The sequence below is a fragment of the Schistocerca americana genome, chromosome 5, assembly GCF_021461395.2.
Source record: "Schistocerca americana isolate TAMUIC-IGC-003095 chromosome 5, iqSchAmer2.1, whole genome shotgun sequence".
Lineage (NCBI taxonomy): Eukaryota > Metazoa > Arthropoda > Insecta > Orthoptera > Acrididae > Schistocerca > Schistocerca americana.
Window position 1 is genome coordinate 379,086,195 of NC_060123.1, and position 21,034 is coordinate 379,107,228.

Below are 21,034 nucleotides of genomic sequence, written 5' to 3' on the forward strand. Positions count from 1 at the left end.
TTGCATGCAACCAAAGATTTGAAATGAGACTTTGCGGCCAATAACGTCCCAGGACGGTCAATAAAGTACTGTCGCCCACTTACAAAGTTTTGAAGTCAATCATTACGTTCTATTACATGTCCCGAAGCCTCGAGTTCGTGCAGAGAGGCAGTTCTTTTAGCTGGTCGTACAAGAAAATCTCCCCGGTTCTTAATTTCTATTAAGTACAGGAGGTCACGAACACTGCCTTAGACGTCGAGAGGATATTCTGACCTAAAGAGTGAACGACAAAAAATTCGTGGTTCCCAGGGAATGCGGAGTTTCTCGCAGTTTTCACTTCACTGGTTGCGACTATTTAAATTTTAGACCCTAACTAATATTTCAGTAGTGGAATGGCTCTCTGATTATCTGAGGATCCCCAGCGTTTATGAAAGACCATGAGAGACAAACGATTAGTTCCCTTTCTTCAGCTGCCCGTGAGCTGTCTATGCTACTGTAGGTGAGAAATAGTGCTTTGCGTAAATTTAGTAAATGTGTTGCCACAAAGCAGCTAAAGTAAACGCAAGAGATTTACTTCCAAAATCTGGAAACCATATACGCAATGTGAATCTGAATAACAACCGAATATCTCGGTGGTTGTTCTGGGAAATTTTCCGAGTACGAGGGTTGTTTTTTAAGTAAGGGCCGTTCGCGCGTATAGTCCCGTAGTTCGCGCGGATGCCGCAACAAGCCACCGCGCCACTTGTCGGCATCCTTCCTATTCACACTGATGCACGTTGCAGCTCTGTAGCTGACGTGTACGCATCGCTGTGCTACTTTATAATGTTTACGATTGTCGAATCGCCCGCGGCGATGAGATACGGTCAGTGATACGTTTTTTGACCGCGAGAAGCCTATCAGCTGCAGAAATTCATCGTCAGTTACAGAAGGTTGTGGCTTGAATGCAATGAGTGAAGCTAAAGTGCGTCAATGGGTTAGAGAGTTTAAAAATGGCCGTCAAAACGTCCATGACTAAGAACGCTCAGGCCGGCCCTCTGTGATCACTGATGATTTGGTGGCTGCAGTCGAAACAAAGATTCGTGAGGACAGAAGATTCACAATTTCCACTATTTCTTTGGAATTTCCACAAGTTTTAAGATCGATTTTGTACAAAATTGTGTCTGAAAACCTAAACTTTACGAAACTGTGTTCTCGGTGGGTACCCAGACTCCTCACAGAAGACCACAAAGGGAAGAGATTTGCCACTTCACTGGACTTTTTGATTCGTTACGAGGAAGAAGGGGATGACATGTTGAGTCAAATTGTCACTGGAGATGAAACATAGGTATACCATATCACTCCCGAAAGCAAGCGACAATCGATGGAATGGCGACACACAACCTCACCCGTCAAGGTCAAAGCCAAACAGACGCTGTCAAAGCGCAAGATTATGGCAACTGTGTTCTGGGACCGGCGCGGTGTTTTGCTAGTGGACTTTATGCCACGAGGAACGACAATCAACTCAGATGCCTACTGTGCAACTCTAAAGAAGCTCCGCAGAGCGATTCAAAACAAAAGGTGCGGCATGCTGACAAAAGGAGTTTTGCTCCTGCACGATAACGCTAGGCCTCACACCTCTCAAAAGACTCGGGATTTGATTGATTATTTTGGCTGGGAAGTTTTGGACCATGCACCATACAGCACCGACCTTGCTCCTAGCGATTTTCACCTTTTCCGGTACCTGAAACACCATCTTGGCGGGCAGCGCTTCAATGACGACGATGAAGTGAAAGCGGCCGTGAACTCTTGGCTGTCGGAGCAGGCGGCCGATATCTTTGAAGAGGGAATTAAAAACTTAGTTGTACGGTATGATAAGTGCTTAAATAAACAAGGCAACTATGTAGAAAAATAGGTAAAAGTGTGTAGAATCAGAAAATAAAAGTTTTTTTACAAAAGTATTTGTATCTTTTTCTAAAAATAAAAACGGCCCTTACTTAAAAAACAACTTGATATGATGAAACCTTGGTGTCTAGTACCTTGTCACAATGTAACAATGTAATTACGATTTATTCGGTATATTGCCTCAGTTACATAGTTTTTGGGAAAAAAATTCACAGAAGTGAGAAAATCTTTAATACATTGACGGGAAAAAATTGTACACACCAAGGAGATGTTCGACACAAACGAAAGAGGTTAGACGTGTTTCTACAACTGAGAGATGATGTTTATTGAAATTTAGCACCAACTGACTAAGAGGGGCGCTAGTAACTGTTGTTGTTGTTGTTGTTGTTGTGGTCTTCAATCCTGAGACTGGTTTGATGCAACTCTCCATTCTACTCTATCCTGTGCAAGCTTCTTCATCTCCCCGTACTTATTGCAACCTACATCCTTCTGAATCTGCTTAGTGTATTCATATCTTGGTCTCCCTCTACGATTTTTACCCTCCACGCTGCCCTCCAATGCTAAATTGGTGATCCCTTGATGCCTCAGAACATGTCCTACCAACCGGTCCCTTCTTCTTGTCAAGTTGTGCCACAAACTCCTCTTCTCCCCAATTCTATTCAATAACTCCTCATTAGTTATGTGATCTACCCATCTAATCTTCAGCATTCTTCTGTAGCACCACATTTCGAAAGCTCCTATTCTCTTCTTGCCCAAACTATTTATCGTCCATGTTTCACTTCCATACATGGCTACACTCCATACAAATACTTTCAGAAACGATTCCCGACACATAAATCTATACTCGATGTTAACTAATTTCTCTTCTTCAGAAACACTTGCCTTGCCATTCTCAGTCTACATTTTATATCCTCTCTACTTCGACCTTCATCAGTTATTTTGCTCCCCAAATAACAAAACTCCTTTACTACTTTAAGTGTATCATTTCCTAATCTAATTCCCTCAGCATCACCCGACTAAAAATTGACTACACTTCACTGTCCTCGTTTTGCTTTTGTTGATGTTCATCTTGTATTCTCCTTTCAAGACACTTTCCATTCCTTTCAAGTGTTCTTCCAAGTCCTTCGCTGTGTCTGACAGAATTGCAATGTCATCGGCGGACCTCAAAGTTTTCATTTCTTCTCCATGGTCTTTAATACCTACTCCGAATTTTTCTTTTGTTTCCTTTACTCCTTGCTCAATAAACAGATTGAATAACATCGGGGAGAGGCTACAATCCTGTTCTCACTCCCTTCCCAACCACTGCTTCCCTTTCATGCCCCTCGACTCTTATAACTACCATCTGGTTTCTGTACAAATTGTAAATAGCCTTTCGCTCCCTGTATTTTACCCCTGCCACGTTTAGAGTTTGAAAGAGAGTATTCCAGTAACTAGTAACTAGGAGAATGCAAATCAGGTTTGCTTTAAATGTGCTGCATCGATCTTAAGTGTTAGATACCTTTAAGATTGGACGTGGTGAACTGATGTTAGTGAAGAATGCCTTTAAGATGACAAAGACGCCATTATCAATACTTCATTGAGTTTGGGCGAGGTCATGCAGTAGGTATAAGAGAAGCTAAATGTTCCTTCTGTGGTACTGCAGCGCCAGCGGTAGTCTGAAAATGTACGGGGCTAAGAAGACCGGTCTCCTGATTGTCACGTGGCTCCATCGAGAGGGAAGACCACCGTATTCACCGTTTGGCTTTGGTGCATCGTCCAGCATCTGCTACAGCGATCTGAGCTACAGTTAGCACCACACTTGCAACGAGCTGTTACAAATTGGTTACTTCAAGGACATCCTTGAGCCAAACGACCTGTAGTGTCCATTTCGCTGACCCCAAAACACCGCCATTTGCGGCTTGAGTGTTGTCGCTGGAGGACACGGTGGAGGTCTGTTGTCTTTTCTGACGAAAGCTGGTTTTGCCTGGATGTCAGAAATGGCCGTGTGTTGGTTAGGAGGAGGCCAGGTTAGGATCGACAACCAACCTGTCTCCGTGCTAGACTAACGGGGCGTACATCTGGAGTTATGGTCTGAGATGCAATTTCGTATTGCAGTAGAAGCACTCTCGTGGTTATCCCACGCACCCTGACTGCAAACCTGTACGTCAATCTGTTAATTCGATCTGTTGTACTGACACTGATGGACAGCATTCCAAGGGGTGTTTTTCAACAGGATAACGCTCACCCGCGTAGCGCTGTTGTAACACAATATGTTGTACAAACTGTCGGCATGTTACCTTGGCCTGCTCGACCACCAGATCTGTCTCCAATCGAGCACGTTTGGGACACCATCAGACGAAAACTCCAGCGTTACTTACAAACAGCATTACCATGCCGGTACTGACCGACCACCTATAACAGGCGTGGAACTCCATCTCACAGCCGCTCTCTGTGGCCGAGCGGCTCTAGGCGCTTCAGTCCGGAACCGCGCAGCTGCTACGGTCGCAGGTTCGAATCCTGCCTCGGGTACGATTGTGTGTGATGTCCTTAGGTTAGTTAGGTTTGAGTAGTTCTAAGTCTAGGGGTCTGATGACCTCAGATGTTAGGTCCCATAGTGCTTAGAGCCATTTTTTTTCCATTCCACAAATTGGCATACGGTATCTGTACAACACAATGCATTCAGGTTTGTAGGCTTGTACTCAACATTCCGGCAGTTACATCGGTTATTCGTACACCATAATTTCTCATTTGCAATGGTTTATCTCTCGCTTACATTACCCTGTGATCTCGCAATGTTAATCATTAAAATACATTACTTAGACAAATGTATTCCCGATTTCACATTTGCAGTGGTTTATCTCGCGTTTACATTAACCTGTGATCTTGCAATGTTAATCACTAAAATACGTTACTTAGACAAATGTATTCCCGAGATTAATTTTTTGTTTTCCAATATTTTTCCGTCAGTGTATGTTCCAGTATCCTCCACTGTAACAAGAAAAGGTCTGATAGGCACCTATACACGCATTGTAATTACTTTGATGTGTTTGCCGTCGCTATAGGAACAACTTAGGACCTCAGCACAGCGTCGTTGTGGCGCTATCCACTAGCATTCAATGAATCCGTGCATGCAATTCATATCGGCCAGCTCATCATCAGTAAACCCATGCATAATGGTGTGCATCACTTTTAACGTACAACTAATTCTGCTGAAAAAAATAAGCCGTACATATAACGCTGTAGCAGTAATAAGGCACGTTTGTTTGAAAACAAGACGTGCAACCCACAACGTCGTCATTTACACTGTTGCGCAGATATTATCTGTCCAGTACAGATACAAAGATAAAAGGAGGTCAAAATTAAAATGAAATGCAATTGCTCTGAGACGAGCCATGGGGGACCAAGAGTCCCTGGTGACAAAGCCACACATCACGCCGGTAAATGCCAAACGACGCCTCCCTTGGTGTAATGAGCATAAACATTGGACGATTGAACAGTGGAAAAACGTTGTGTGGAGTGACCAATCACAGTACACAATTTGGCGATCCGATGGCAGGGTGTGGTTACGGTGAATGCACGGTGAACTTCATCTGCCAGCGTTTGAAGTGCCAACAGTGAAATCCGGAGGCGGTGGTTTTATGGTGTGGCCGTGTTTTTCATGGAGGGGTCTTGCACCTTTGGTTGTTTCACGTGGGACTATCACAGCTCAGGCCTACAGTGGTGTTTTAAGCACCTTCTTGCTTCCCACTGTTGAAGAGCAATTCGGGGATGGAGACTGCATGTTTCAACACGATCGTGCACCTGTTCATAATGCACGGCTTGTAGCGGAGTGGTTACACGTCAATAACAACCCTGTAATGGAGTGGCCTGCACAGAGTCCTGACTTGAATCCTATAGAACACCTTGTCGATGTTTTGGAACTACAACTTAGTACCAGGCCTCACCGACGGACATCGATACCTCTCCTTAGTGCAGCACTCCGTGAAGAATGGGCTTCCATTCCCCAAGAAACCTTCCAGCACCTGATTGAACGTATGTCTGCAAGATTGGAAGCTGTCATCAAGGCTAAGGGTGGGACAACACCATATTGAACTCCAGCTTTACGGATGGAGGGCGCCACAAACTTGTAAGTCATTTTCATCCTGGTGTCCGCATACTTTTGATCACATATTGTATTTAGCCCAGCAGGTAGGTATGCAGAGAATGCAGCTATTAACAAGAGAACAATATCGGACTCCAGATGTACTGACTGCAACAGGGTTCACAGGTACTACAAATTATATGTGTAGTAACATTTCGCCACACTGGCTGCTGCTGGACGGATTTTGCAATAGAAAGGGATATTTTATACTATTTGACGACAGCTACCATCATTCTGATAAGGAAGACTAATAGCAAAGACAAGTGACGAGAGCCTTCGATACGTTCTCGTGTTTCAATCACTGTTAGTTGTCAAATTTCCAAGTGCAAATTTTCCAGAATATGGTTGAAATGATAAAGTAAACATCCAATAATATATTCATAGACTTTTAAAGTGATAGTATGTCATATCGGGGTCGTTGTTATAACAGAAGTCTTCAGCTCTAAAAATAACTTCCCCTTAAATAATGTTCCAAGTATATTCTGTTGACTTACCCAGTCATAGTCTCCGAAGTTCGCCACTGTACCATTTGTTGTGAGCGCGTATAACGTTATTTAATTTTTAAAGCGTCTGGATAAATCACTGTGCGAAGTATGGCATGAACTTAATCTATATAATTTCTCTATCGTTGTGTAGATAATTTCCCCGTGGCTAGACTCATTTACCTTAATCTACATCTTTTACTTGACGAAGGCAGTTAATACTACACTGGAAACGTAATCCATTTAAGAGGCACACATAAGGCAAGCTACAAACGTTTAAAGCTAAGAAATGCAATACATCATTTCTAGAACTCAACGTTTTCACATTACACGAACAATATGAAAATTGCTAGTATTGTACAACAATCTCTGAAATATCTAACGATATATTTTCTGTTAAGAGCACTGTATTACTGTGGTGTCAGTACATTTCCGCAAACGTTATTCTGGCTCTGCGTTTTCTCAATAATATTTAATTTAATTTTCTGTTGGCGTATACATACCTAAGACGAAGTTGCCGTCTTGCTAGGCCAGCAATCGCTTCCTGAAACAAAAGAGATGCAGAGATGATCATACAGTTTTAGGGGTGGCTGTAGCATTCATTTTAATAATTTTACATCCAAAGCAATACATTGTCAGTGCTGCTGTACTAACAGACGATATTTCTGTCCTCCAAACACCGTTCCCTTTGCAGTATCGATAAGGAAGAAGTAAGAGTCTCCCTCACTCGCGGAATAGAAATAGATTGGTAAAACGATTGACGTCAGCAAGTGCTATAATTCTGTCCCTGACCCGCCTGGAGCGACACTCCTGTTTTACTGCTTGGAGCTTCGTGGTGTCAGTCTAGACATGTCACATGTGGTAACAAACTTAAACGGTTTTACGCTTGTAGAAAGCTGCAGTACATTCATATTATGCCCAGAGGGATAAAAATGTTGCCATTTACCTTCAGAGTTTAGCATATCGGATTAGCAATCGCCGCTTGCTGAGGTCCACGTGCGTTGATATTTACATTCTATTAGAGGCCAGCGTCTCGCACTTATCCGAGAAATTGTCATGGGAGTCAATAAATGACTACTGATAACTATTGGTTTCGATCTGCCTTGCGGATCATCTCCAGGACTAAGTTCGAACAGGTATAAGGGGGGGACAAAAGTTACAATACTGGAACATTATCCAAAAAAACCATGAAAGGTAGAATAAGAAACATCAAAAAGTTATTTAACGCACACGTACCAGGCGCCGCAGGGTGCCATTTGTGTAAGTGGTACAGATGTCGCAAAACTAATACAAATATACAAAGGACGTAAAGGTGAAGAACCATGTCGTTACATGACACACGGTTACTAATGCATTAATACAGTTTAAAAGAGATTCTTCTATCATAAAATAAAAATTGTGGTACCACGGCGTATCCTAATCGGTAGTCGTCAATAACAGGAATTCGGGTCACATGGTATGTTTCCGTTTGCCGTGGAGTTAAATTTTCATTCTTGTCGTTTATTTACGTGGTTCGTTTGTGACTAAATCGTGGAAACAAGCCAAGAACTTACTGAAATCCGTGGAACTGTCGGTCACTGATTTCATCGTGTGTCTGTGAGTAGGCGTATGTACTACCCTCATCCTCTTTCCCTGGGGTTATAAATGGTACCTGTGCAGCATTTGTTTAAATAACTCTATCATTCCTTTTGCGCTTTTTGCTCGATCGGCAGCTGTACTCACGCATGACGAAAGAAATCTCAGACATTCAGCTGCGCCGGCCGGTGTGGTCGAGCGGTCCTAGTTGCTACAGTCTGGAACCGCGCGACCGCTATGGTTGCGGGTTCGAAACCTGCCTTGGGCATGGGTGTGTGTGATGTCCTTAGGTTAGTTAGGTTTAAGTAGTTCTCAGTTCTAGGGGACTGATGACCTCAGAAGTTAAGTCGTGCTCAGAGCCATTTGAACCATTCAGCTGCAGCGGGGCACGGAACGAACTCAAAAGCGCCAGTGGTCGTCTTACCCGCTTCGGACATCCGAGCTCGTCCCGCGTCTGACCCAAATCTCCACATGCCGCACGCTACCGAGCAGCGAACCCTGTCCATTGCTCGCAGCCTAACTGTATTGACTCAAGGGTTAGTGTACCGTTGTGCATCCACAATGAAACATCGTAACGCAGTCTGGTGTACACAAACAGTGTGATTCAACTGACCCTACCCATTGGTTGCCTTCAAATACCGCGCACAAAGAGTTTCGTATTCTCCCGCTTGCTACGAGCCTACAAAAAAATGAAAAGAACCTTTTCTTAGGAAATTTAATGTAGTTAAATTTTGTACTCGAATATGTTTTCGCTAGGGGACATAGTTTCCGAAATATTCAAGAGAAACTTAGAAAAGTGACCTTTGAAAACACACACACACACACACACACGCGCGCGCGCGCACACACACACACACACACACACACACACACACACACACAGAGAGAGAGAGAGAGAGAGAGAGAGAGAGAGAGAGAGAGAGAGAAGGAAAGAAAATTCCAAGCCAAACTCATCGGGAACAAATGAATGCCGACGGGGTTAGGAGACACAACAACATCGTGTACACCGCGTTTTGTGAAGTTAAAAGCCGTTTGTAAACTCAAAATTACATAAAATAAATTTACTACGTGTGTGCGGTGACCTCAGAACCCGAAAGAAGAAGGATCAGTCACTACAACACGTGAGTCCTAACACATCGTGAGTCCTAACAAAACATATACGCAAAACATTTTACCACGCCAAAACCACATTTTAAAAACCAAGGGATGTGTTAATTCGCTGATAAAATTCACATTTATTTCGTTTGGTCTGCAGCTGACAAGCTATCAGAGCAGCACACCATACAGATGATCCTGCAAAACCGTATAATGTAAAATCAACGTAACAACAAAAACAAACAAAAACTGTTTTCAGACTTCATTTTGTTAGATCAGTCACAACCTAAAATATGTTCATTTTTCACGGTTGTTCAATAAACAAAGCCCATGGATGTGCCGAAATGCGTTTGGGTAACAAGGAAAAAGAATAATGTTTTGCACAAAAGACGGAACTGGTTGAAATGGCTCTGAGCACTATGGGACTCAACTTCTGAGGTCATTAGTCCCCTAGAACTTAGAACTAGTTAAACCTAACTAACCTAAGGACATCACAAACATCCATGCCCGAGGCAGGATTCGAACCTGCGACCGTAGCGGTCTTGCGGTTCCAGACTGCAGCGCCTTTAACCGCAGGAACTTATTCCCATGTTTTGCTAAGTGGAAAATCGTTTATATCTGTACATGATCCTTGAATATGAATAAGGAGATACGAGGTATTGCAATGCACACTCGAACTTTCCTTAGCGTGGTTTTCCGCAGAATACTGCCATTAAGGAGGGACACCAAGCCGGAAAAGATCGGGAAGACTTAGGGATACGAAATTGGACGACAACGAATTTGGGAAATACAATAAAACCGCGATTATAACGTTAATGGCACATACAGACTGACCAGCACACAGGGGAGGCGGGTAGTTCATGGCAGCTGTTCGATGGGCATGAGATGTCTCTCAGTGAAATATTCTTTCTGGACAGTGAGAACACCACAAGTGTACAATCAACTGGTCCGGATTGGGAATTCGTTACGTCTGTGTGTAAGGAAAATAAGCACTACGAACTATCAAAGATGTCTTTGAAATATTTCAGTAATCCTCAACGGTATTTCTAGCGACAGAAGATAGACGTACGCTATCAGCGAATGATTATTTAGTTAAATATTTTCATGTCAGCTGCAACAGCAAATATATCAGAGGGAGAAAAACGATTGTTCTCAAAAAAGACTAAGACTTAAGGTCGAGAGCACAGATTACAACTGGAACGTAATAAGAAGATATCTACGATCTGATACCTGATCCTGGTGGAACTGTACGAATGGTTTTTATCAGGTGATACCGAACTATCAGCTTAATAAGTCACAGCTGCAAAATACTAACACGAATTCTTTACAGACGAATGGAAAAACTAGTAGAAGCCAACCTCGGGGAAGATCAGTTTGGATTCCGTAGAAACACTGGAACACGTGAGGCAATACTGACCTTACGACTTATCTTAGAAGAAAGATTAAGGAAAGGCAAACCTACGTTTCTAGCATTTGTAGACTTAGAGAAAGCTTTTGACAATGTTGACTGGAATACTCTCTTTCAAATTCTAAAGGTGGCAGGGGTAAAATACAGGGAGCGAAAGGCTATTTACAATTTGTACAGAAACCAGATGGCAGTTATAAGAGTCGAGGGACATGAAAGGGAAGCAGTGGTTGGGAAGGGAGTAAGACAGGGTTGTAGCCTCTCCCCGATGTTGTTCAATCTGTATATTGAGCAAGCAGTAAAGGAAACAAAAGAAAAATTCGGAGTAGGTATTAAAATTCATGGAGAAGAAATAAAAACTTTGAGGTTCGCCGATGACATTGTAATTCTGTCAGAGACAGCAAAGGACTTGGAAGAGCAGTTGAATGGAATGGACAGTGTCTTGAAAGGAGGATATAAGATGAACATCAACAAAAGCAAAACAAGGATAATGGAATGTAGTCTAATTAAGTCGGGTGATGCAGAGGGAATTAGATTAGGAAATGAGGCACTTAAAGTAGTAAAGGAGTTTTGCTATTTGGGGAGCAAAATAACTGATGATGGTCGAAGTAGAGAGGATATAAAATGTAGACTGGCAATGGCAAGGAAAGCGTTTCTGAAGAAGAGAAATTTGTTAACATCCAGTATTGATTTAAGTGTCAGGAAGTCATTTCTGAAAGTATTTGTATGGAGTGTAGCCATGTATGGAAGTGAAACATGGACGATAAATAGTTTGGACAAGAAGAGAATAGAAGCTTTCGAAATGTGGTGCTACAGAAGAATGCTGAAGATTAGATGGGTAGATCACATAACTAATGAGGAAGTATTGAATAGGATTGGGGAGAAGAGAAGTTTGTGGCACAACTTGACCAGAAGAAGGGATCGGTTGGTAGGACATGTTCTGAGGCATCAAGGGATCACCAATTTAGTATTGGAGGGCAGCGTGGAGGGTAAAAATCGTAGGGGGAGACCAAGAGATGACTACACTAAGCAGATTCAGAAGGATGTAGGTTGCAGTAGGTACTGGGAGATGAAAAAGCTTGCACAGGATAGAGTAGCATGGAGAGCTGCATCAAACCAGTCTCAGGACTGAAGACCACAACAACAACAACAACCTAAGCTAACGAGCCAAAACTTATGACCACTGACCACCATGGAAGCGAATCCAGCCTGATGGCGATGCAGGAAAGTGACTCGATCAGGAAGGGATAGAAGCGGAGCAGACACGTGTGAGGAATAATTACAGCGACGATATGGGGCGAAACTAGGCAAAATTGGCAAATGCAACTTTGGCAAAGGACACAGTGTTATGGTCCGACGTCTGGAAACGAGTATGTCGGAAACGATGAAGCTGGTTCACTGTTCGCGAGTTACTATAGAGACCTACGGAAGTTAAACCAGAAGTAACCGACAAGTGTCAGGTGTTGAAGATTCATCTTAGAATGTGGAGTTTGGGGGCTCCCACGCTACGTTACGCAGGATAGCTGCGATATGTGGAAGATCTCAGAATAGAGCAGAATGTTGTTGCAGGTACAAGTGTTTCGGAGTATACCGTTCAGCAGACATCGTTCAACCTGGGGCTATACAGCAGAGCATCCTTTCTTATTGCATGTAAACACAGCTACATCGTCTTTTATGATTTCATTTGGGGCGATATAATCGAGATTAAACCGTGGATCAGTGGAAACGTGTCGCCTGACCCGATTAATCGCATATCGTATTATACTAGGTCTACGGTCGTGGCGGGAAATGCCACCATCCAGGACCACAGTAGCTTGAAACATGCACCGCTCCATTCACACAGGCCTCTGGTGACTGTATTTGCTGTGGGGGATGTTCACCGAGCTTTCGTGAGGCTTGTGGTAGTAATCGAAGCCACCGTAGCTGGGGACTACGTGGCTATTACGTACCATCTGCATCCAATCATGATTGATGTCTTTCCCGACGGTGATGATATCTTCTAGCAGGATTACTGTCTGTGTCAAAAGGACAGAATCGAGCCACAGTGGCTTCAAAAAGAGTAAACTCACACTGATTCCTTGGCCTGGAAATTCATCTGTACTGAATCGAGTGGAACGTAACTGGAACGCTTTAGGGCGTTAATTCCGCGTCCACAAACAACGGGCCCGTAGTTTAGAGGAACTGGGCAACGGGTGTTTAGACATCTGATGGCAGAAAAAAAAAGTTCAAATGTGTGTGAAATCTTATGGGACTGCTAAGGTCATCGGTCCATAAGCTTACACACTACTTAACCTAAATTATCCTAAGGACAAACACACACACACACACCCATGCCCGAGGGAGGAGTCGAACCTCCGCCGCGACCAGCCTCTGATGGCACATATCTCCAGAAACCCATCAGCTACTTTCGAATACATGCCACGGAGAATCGCTGTAATACTGCGATCTGAGTGTGGACCAACACCGCCATAATGTTTTGACGCATGAGCGCAGATCAGTATGAGAGAAAAAAAAATGGTTCAAATGGCTCTGAGTACTATGGGACACAACTGCTGTGGTCATCAGTCCCCTAGAACTTAGAACTACTTAAACCTAACTAACCTAAGGACGTCACACGCACCCATGCCCGAGGCAGGATTCGAACCTGCGACCGTAGCAGCAGCGCGGCCCCGGACTGGAGCGCCTAGAACCGCACGACCACCGCGGCCGGCCAGTATGAGAATGGAAAGACACTTAGCTTTCGAGACACTAATGCTGCAATCAAGTATTTACACTGAATGATTTGTTTGGACGCCAGCTGAAACGAGACCAAACATTTGGGTGAAAAAAAAATTGTTAAGTATTATTTTCCTGTTAGTAGAAATGAATTATTGTCAAAGATTATAACCAGCGTATTATCACCTGTTCCCTTCATTTGTGAAAGTCATGCAGTTGATTACGGTGCATTCTTAAGCATTTGTTTTGTTATCGAAGTTATCGTATGTTAAAACAACGGAAACGACAGTCATTATACAATCGTGTGGTCACATCGATACGCGATATATTGTGTATCGCTCTTAGACTCACGGCAGTAAATATACTTCTATAAACTGCCGACCAAATCTGAAGTGTAATGGACTAGCCCGTCAGTTATGAACTTTATTGGCTATTTGTAAGACTTGAAATCTACGATATGGGGTGTGGATCGCTATCGTGAAGCATTGTCGATAACAGCACAACAATTATCAAAGTGATTCCTGGTGTTCTTAACTTTTATTATATTTTAAATATTATTGTCAGACCATTTTCATTAGCACTTCCTAATGACTACACTGATAGTCATTTTTTATTGTCATACAAATCTCTATTTCACATTTCATTTAACAAATTATAAGTAATGAAATTATAAGAGTGGCGTAGAGGCGGCACCCCAGCATCCAATCAGAGCATAGAATAGCTGTGCATGTGTCTCATCAGCCAAATAAAGGCGCTCACCAAACTATGGTATCGCCAGTAAACACAACGTGTTGCGTTCCTTGGTCGCATACGCCGACAGTACTGTCTTTAGGATGCTTTGATTAGTAGTGATATAGTGATGGTTGCTTAGGTGTGCTCACTGATATGGGGGGCGGAGGGAGGAGGGTGGTGACGGAGACAAGAGATTACACATGTCATTCCACGTAGAATTTGAAGTACTGTATTTATTTCATATTCAGTGGATATCCATCAGTTTTTTTGTGTCACAAAATTTATCTCTTGCGGGATGGCACATCTCGTGGCTGACCAACTGATTTATGTCAGATGTCATATCATCCAGAGATCACAATGTCACACCAAAGTCGGCAATGCAGATCGGTACTGCAGACAATAGTGAGGGTTCACTGCACTCCGCAACAACCAGTGGGAGGCACTCCAGAAAACCAAACCACCTCCCCTCACACTGGGATCAACATAGTGTTGATGACGCAAGAGCTCAGCCCAGACCGTCACCTCATCTGATGCAGTCAACATCAAGGTGTAGGACCAGCCAGTTGTTGAAGTTTCAGATGAACTTGAACCGTTGCAAATGTCGAACATTGTATATCAAGAGAACCGTTTGTTAACTAGTACTCTAAGTGACGCTTTGCTAATCAATGACAGTTGTAAATTATCCAGTACTCCTGCGACAAAGCAGTGCTTGAAAATTAAGTAATTATTTTATTTATTATGTAATAAAGTGAACTAATATTTCGTGTGTTCTAATTAGGAGAGCTTTCTAGCAGTGCAATCAAAGAACCCGCGGTTATGGTTCGACGATTTCTGGTCACAACGTCAGAAAGAGCAAATTTCAGTTTTAGAGACTTGTTGATCACCCTGCTCCTAAATAAAAGTCTGTGGATGCCCATGGATGGATGCCAGAACACGAATGTTACATTATACTGTGTGGCATTTCGCGCATCTCAAACTGTGGCCCAGTAAATACACATATCATGTAAGAAAAGTCACACGATAAACAAGAAAATACTCTAAAATGTTGGAAAAATCTCATCAACAGCATCGTGTTTCCGACACTCCAAACGAAAACGTAAAAGAAATTTCATAGTGTTAGTGGTAGAAGCACAGGCAGCGTGCCAATGTGCTACCAAGGACGCCGTTACCAGGCCTCGCATTTGCAGTAAGTTTCGAACGAAGTAAGTTACTGAGCAAGAGCTGCTCAAGTGTTCCGAGGCCTGGAAAAGCGGGAGCCGACGCCGCTGACGAGACCACAGCGTGCCTGGTGCCTTTGTTTGCAGGAATCGAATTCCGATAATTTGTCGCCGGCGAGTGACAAGTGTTTAAGCCGGCGAAGGCCGCATTGTGCGACTACCGCGCCCCACCGGAGCGAATCACGGCGGGGCTGGAACGAGCGTCGCCTGGCGGAGGGAGCAGGAAACTGTGCTGCTGTGCTGCACTGCTGCACTGCTGCACTGCTGCGTGTGAGGGCAGGGAGAGGGGGGGAGGGAGGGGTGGCTAGGGCAACACAGCGGCACATTTACTCTCTGCCACCACTGCACTCATCCACAAGAGTCAAAGACGTGGAAGAGGTGCTGCGAACTATGGGAGCTAACTGGGGCTCTTGGCAGTAAAATTAGATGATTTGATTTGTTTAGCACCATTCAGATAATACTTTCTCTTTACAAGAAGCACAGTTATTTGTTTTACTTTTATACTGTAGAGCAGGGATTATCAGACTTTTTTCACTGCGTATCACTTCTTGACATTTTTTAAAAATTTTAGGCGTACCGCCACTTTGGAATGTACCCTGGGTTGGGGGATGGAGAGGGGAGCGAACGGTTGAGTGACGACCACCGCAGGGGTGAGAAACGGCTGGGGGTGGGGGGGAGGGAGGGAGTAATTTCCACCATCTTCCTCAGTGCTGACAACACACTCACTGTTTCCGACATGCCTAGCAACTACTACGTGTGATAGAAATGTGACATACACAGGTAACAAGGTATTGTAGAAGCATTTTTTACACAGCCGTTAATGTCCACATGTGACATTTATTTGTTGCAAACAATATGAAATTAAACTAAGCTGGTTCTGACACACATGTTCAGTAAGAGACGAATATCATTTAAAAGATTTATCAAACCTTTGCTATAGTTTTCATCGTACTTGCGGTTAGGTTTTGCTCCAAGTTTCATACAATGAAGTTTAACCTCACATGGCAATTATAGCAAAATAACCTTCATTTATCTCTACATCGATTGGCCGCAAGCCACCGTACGGTGCGTGGCGGAGTTTACCCTCTATCACTACCTGTCATTTCCATTCCTGTTCCACAAGCAAATAGAACGAAAGAAAAACGACTGTCTGTATACTTCAGTCAGTGAGATTCCAGGCCGAATGTGCCCGATACCGTTTTGTGTACAGAGGTTAATTGTAGTCGGTGCAAGGGACGCCGCGAGCAGCCAATTAAAGGTCCTTGTGGTCACTGAAGCACCAATTACAAGTCGGATCGATGATGATAATGTATCCTGGGCTCTGAGGGCGTCTCTCACGACTGCTCGGTCCTCACGTTCTGTCGACTCTCTAGGTCGACCGCTTCCTTTTTGGCACTGTGTTCGGCCATGGCTCACCCATTCCTCCCAACATAGTTGAATGCTTGCATCGCTCTTATTCAACAGTCGAGCGATCGCCGATGGCTCCAACCGGCTTCTTAGTGTCCAACTACACGTCCTGGCTCTAATGTTGACATCTGCGTGTATTATCCACGTGCCTATCTGCGAGGTAGCTTCTGTCCAATTGAGTACATGGCATGAAATTGGCAATTTATGTACTATCCTCACCAGGTGCCCGGTGAAACTGCGCTGCAGCGTAACACATTCGTCCATCGACCGCCGAAGTTAACAATTTTGAATTTTTCGTCACACCTGTATGAATATGTTTGTAAGCAGTTTGCATTAATGCTTCCTGGTGCGTCGTTTTCTTTTTCTTTTAATTTTATGTTTTTTATTTTTTTTCTTAGCATGTTTTTAGTTTTTCGTATGCAGTATTTTTCTTCACTTTTCACAGCAATTTTCAGTAAAGTTTTATAACGTAATTAGAAAATTTGCTATATTTGCGTAGATAAAAATTCAGAAGAATAATTTTTACGACGGAAAAGGGTGGGGGATAGAGGGGCATCTTCACATCTTTGGTAGTTCTGCCATGGAGGCAAGAACATTTTGTTATGGTCCCGGCTAAGGCACGCTGTTCGCCTGGTAGCAGAACAACGAAGTAGCAGCTGCCTAGGGCACATGAGTACCATAACCACGGCAGGTCACTTCGTGCCAATAACCCTCAATTTAGGAAGCAAATAGGATATATTTCTAGACAAAACTGATCTGAGAGTGCTTTACGGTACTTCTAACTGTTGATTTCCGAAAACACGCTGAACGATGCTGTTCAGAATTATAAGATGATAACGAAAAATATGAGAGTGAAATGCACGTGTGTGACGAGACCAATTTACTGTGCCGGAACAGCGTCGGTTTAACGAGACTCAGTATCGGTCAGTACATGAATGCTGCAAATGACACGTCCCTCTTTCCTGTCCACCACCGTGACAGATGCCACCGGCAGAGTAGCTGACACGAAATAAACGTCTGCGTAATGGTAAATTACCGAAACCATTAAGGCCGAATATTCGAACATTAGACCGAAACAGCCGCCGGGCGGCAGGCCGTAAATTGCCCAGGCTATCGCCGCCATTCGTAATCATTACGCGCGTCGCTATATTGACAGTGGACGCTCTTTATTGTTATGACAAACGCGGAAGCCATCGACCGCCGGCGGCCATTCTCAGGTTACCGCCAGATGGCGCCCCAGGCACCAGCACTCTGGGGCTTGCGAGTAAGCGGTCAATGCACAACGAACAGCTTGCTGTAATAATTACCTTGTCGACACCAAAACTGTCACTGTCTATTACCCTTAATGTTGATGGCGTAAATTTACAATAAAGTCATCAATCTCAGCTTAATGCTTGCTGTGTCACGAGCCAAAGTTTCGGCGTTGTGCGAATGAAAAGTAACCTGTTTCTGAAAAATAATTTAACCATTCACTTTAATTAACAAACAATGGATAAACTTGCACAACTCCAGCTTCAAGGGGATTACTTTAAATACCGGAGAAAAGTATGACCACCTGAGGTAATAATCATCTTATTGTCTTAGGAGATAAGCTGAAGAATGACAAACGTATAATTTCACGAGGGGCGTTCAAAAATTAATGGAACACACTATTTTTGTCAGCCAGTTTCGGTTGAAAAAATGCGATATTTATTGTGACACATTGTGGGATGTTCCCTCTTCAGCCCCTGTAGTTTCATGACCTCTGGATTGGGCCGAGCGGTTCTAGGCGCTACAGTCTGGAAGGTCGCAGGTTCGAATCCTGCCTCGGGCATGGATGTGTGTGATGTCCTTAGGTTAGTTAGGTTTAAGTAGTTCTAAGTTCTAGGGGACTGATGACCACAGCAGTTAAGTCCCATAGTGCTCAGAGCCATTTGAACCATTTGAACCTCCGGATAGGTAGCTATGCAACAAGTAGCCTTAAAAAAGGCATCAGGAATGGAACTGCGTTCCAAGCAGAGAGCTGTCATTTCTTTTGGAGGAAAACCAGAGCATCGCAGGTGTTCATAGGCACTTGCAGAATGTCTACGGAGAACTGGCTGTGAACAAAAGCGTGGCGCCCGTCATCATCAAACAAGGTCGCGCAAACCTGTTCGATATCCCGCGTGCTGTGTGTCCGTACACAGCTGTCACTTCTGCCACGTTGTAATGTGCGTACACATCCATTCGGCGGATCACAATCCAACACCTTACTGCGCAACTGGACGTGTCTGTTGGTAGTGCTGACACAATCCACTCATTGGGGTACTCAAAGGTGTCTGGTCCGCAGCTCGTGGTCTCGTGGTCGCGTTCTCGCTTCCAGAGAACGGGGTCAGGGATTTTTACCTGCCTCTAGATGACTGGGTGTTTGTGTTGTCCTCATAATTTCATCATCATTCCTGAAAAGTGGCGAGATTGGACTGAGCGAAGGTTGGGAATTTGTACGGGCGCTGGCAACCGCGCAGCTGAGCGCCCCACAAACCAAACACCATCATCATCATCATCAAAGGTGTGTGCTTGCTGGGTTCCTCGCGGCCTGACAGAAGACCGTAACGAGCAACGAAAGACCATCAGTGCCGAGTCGCTTGCGCCTTACCAGGCTCTTCGTGACAACTTTTTTTCGTCGAAGATCGTACAGGCGATGAAACCTGACTACATCATTTCGAACCAGAAACATAACGGCAGTCCATGGAGTGGCGCTACACCACCTCTCCACAGAAGAAAAAGTTCAAAGCCTCAGCCGGCAACGTCTTGGTGACGGTCTTCTGGGACTCTTGTTGATATCCTCCCTCATCGTGCAACGATCGACTCGAAGGTGAATTAACTACCCTCAGGAAATTGAAGAAATGACTTCAGCGTATTCGTCACCACAAAAATACAAACGAACTTCTCCTTCTTCATGGCAACGCAAGGCCTCACACAGGTGTAACACCCAACAGGAGCTCAAAAAACTTCATCGGACTGTTCTTGCTCATCCGTCCTACACCCTACATCTTGCACGTTTCCACTTCCATCTGTTTGCCCCAATGAAGGACGCATACTGCGAGAAGAAGTACGTGGATGTTGGGGAAATTTTTGATGCAGCAAGACGCTGACTCCGACTTCGACTAGTAGAGTGGTACCATGCGAGTATATAGGCCCTCCCAGTAACGTGGCGTAAGGCCGTCACATTGAATGAAGATCATGTTGCAAAATAGGATTATATGGCCAAAACAGTGAGGAATAATATGTCGTATTGGAATCCTGAAAAAATTAACCTGCTTTCCGTAAGAAAATCTATTGCATTACTTATTGAACGCCACTCGTAGTGCTGGTAGGTTCGGAGAAGTGTTTCTACAATGTTTATCGGAAATTCTGAAGATAAAGTAGAAGAATGAAAAGTAATGCACACTTTTCCAGATACCAGGCAACAGATGTGAAAGAGAAATAGAAGCTGAGAACGCATACACGATTGTTCGTTGTCCAAGATCTTATTCAGTTTACACATTGAGCAAGCAGTAAGAGGAACTAAGACGAAATTTGGAAAGGAATTAATGTTCAGAGAGAAAAAATGTAAACTCTGCAGGTTGCTGATGATAATTTAAGCAGATAAGCGATCAAACAAAGGCAGCTGAAACGAATGGAGAAAATTTCTTGAAAACAGGTTATAAGGTGATAATTTTAAAAAACGGTAATGGAATGCAGTCGAACCAAAGCAGGTTACTCGGGGAGAATTAGTAAATGAGACATCAAAAGTAGTAGATGAGATTCGTTATATTAGTATCAAACCAACTAAACGGGCTGAAGGTGAGAGGATATAAAATGCGAAGTGCAAGTAGGAAGAAAAGCACTTCTAAGAAAAGACAAAATCATTATTATAGAACATAAAATATTGGGAAGTATTTTCTGAAGTTCTTTGTCTAGAGTATGGCCTTACTCTAAAGGAGACGGCAAACGACTCAGGTAAGAAACGTCAGATGTGCTACAGATGAGTTGAGTGCTGAATATTAGATAGATACGTTGGACAAATAATGAGGAGCTACCGAAATTTATGGCACAGCTTCACTGGAAGATGTGATTGGTTCAGATGGATGGGTTGGACGAAAATGTGGAACCACCACGAGAAACGTATACCTGTACATAAATGCATACGATAACCATAACTGCAGGCTGTTCTTAGTACATTGCAAGTTTAAGTCGTAGGATCAGAGTCTGTGTAGTTCTGCATGCATTATTTCAGAACTAAGTGTCTTCTACGGTGCCCAAATTGTTGTGGCTTATATAGTGTATGTTTTCGTAACCAAAGGAGCTGAAGTCTTTGGTGTTTGAACATGCTCCATATCGAAGATACATAGGGCATATAGGGAAAGCGGATAATCATCATTCTGTAAGTCACAACGTAGAGGGAAGTGCGTGGTAAGTGATCCTC

At 43.6% G+C, this 21,034-nt stretch overlaps 1 protein-coding gene across 2 annotated transcripts in view; it reads right to left on the minus strand.

Annotated features, from left to right (window-relative positions):
• The window catches only part of LOC124616008 (hemicentin-2-like), a 1,911,634-nt gene that overhangs the window by 1,510,898 nt on the left and 379,702 nt on the right, over positions 1-21,034 (minus strand). For both annotated transcript variants that reach the window (XM_047144221.1, XM_047144219.1), the window contains exon 2: positions 6,966-7,006. The gene's annotated coding sequence lies outside the window, so the exon portion shown is untranslated. The remainder of the gene's footprint in view (positions 1-6,965; positions 7,007-21,034) is intronic.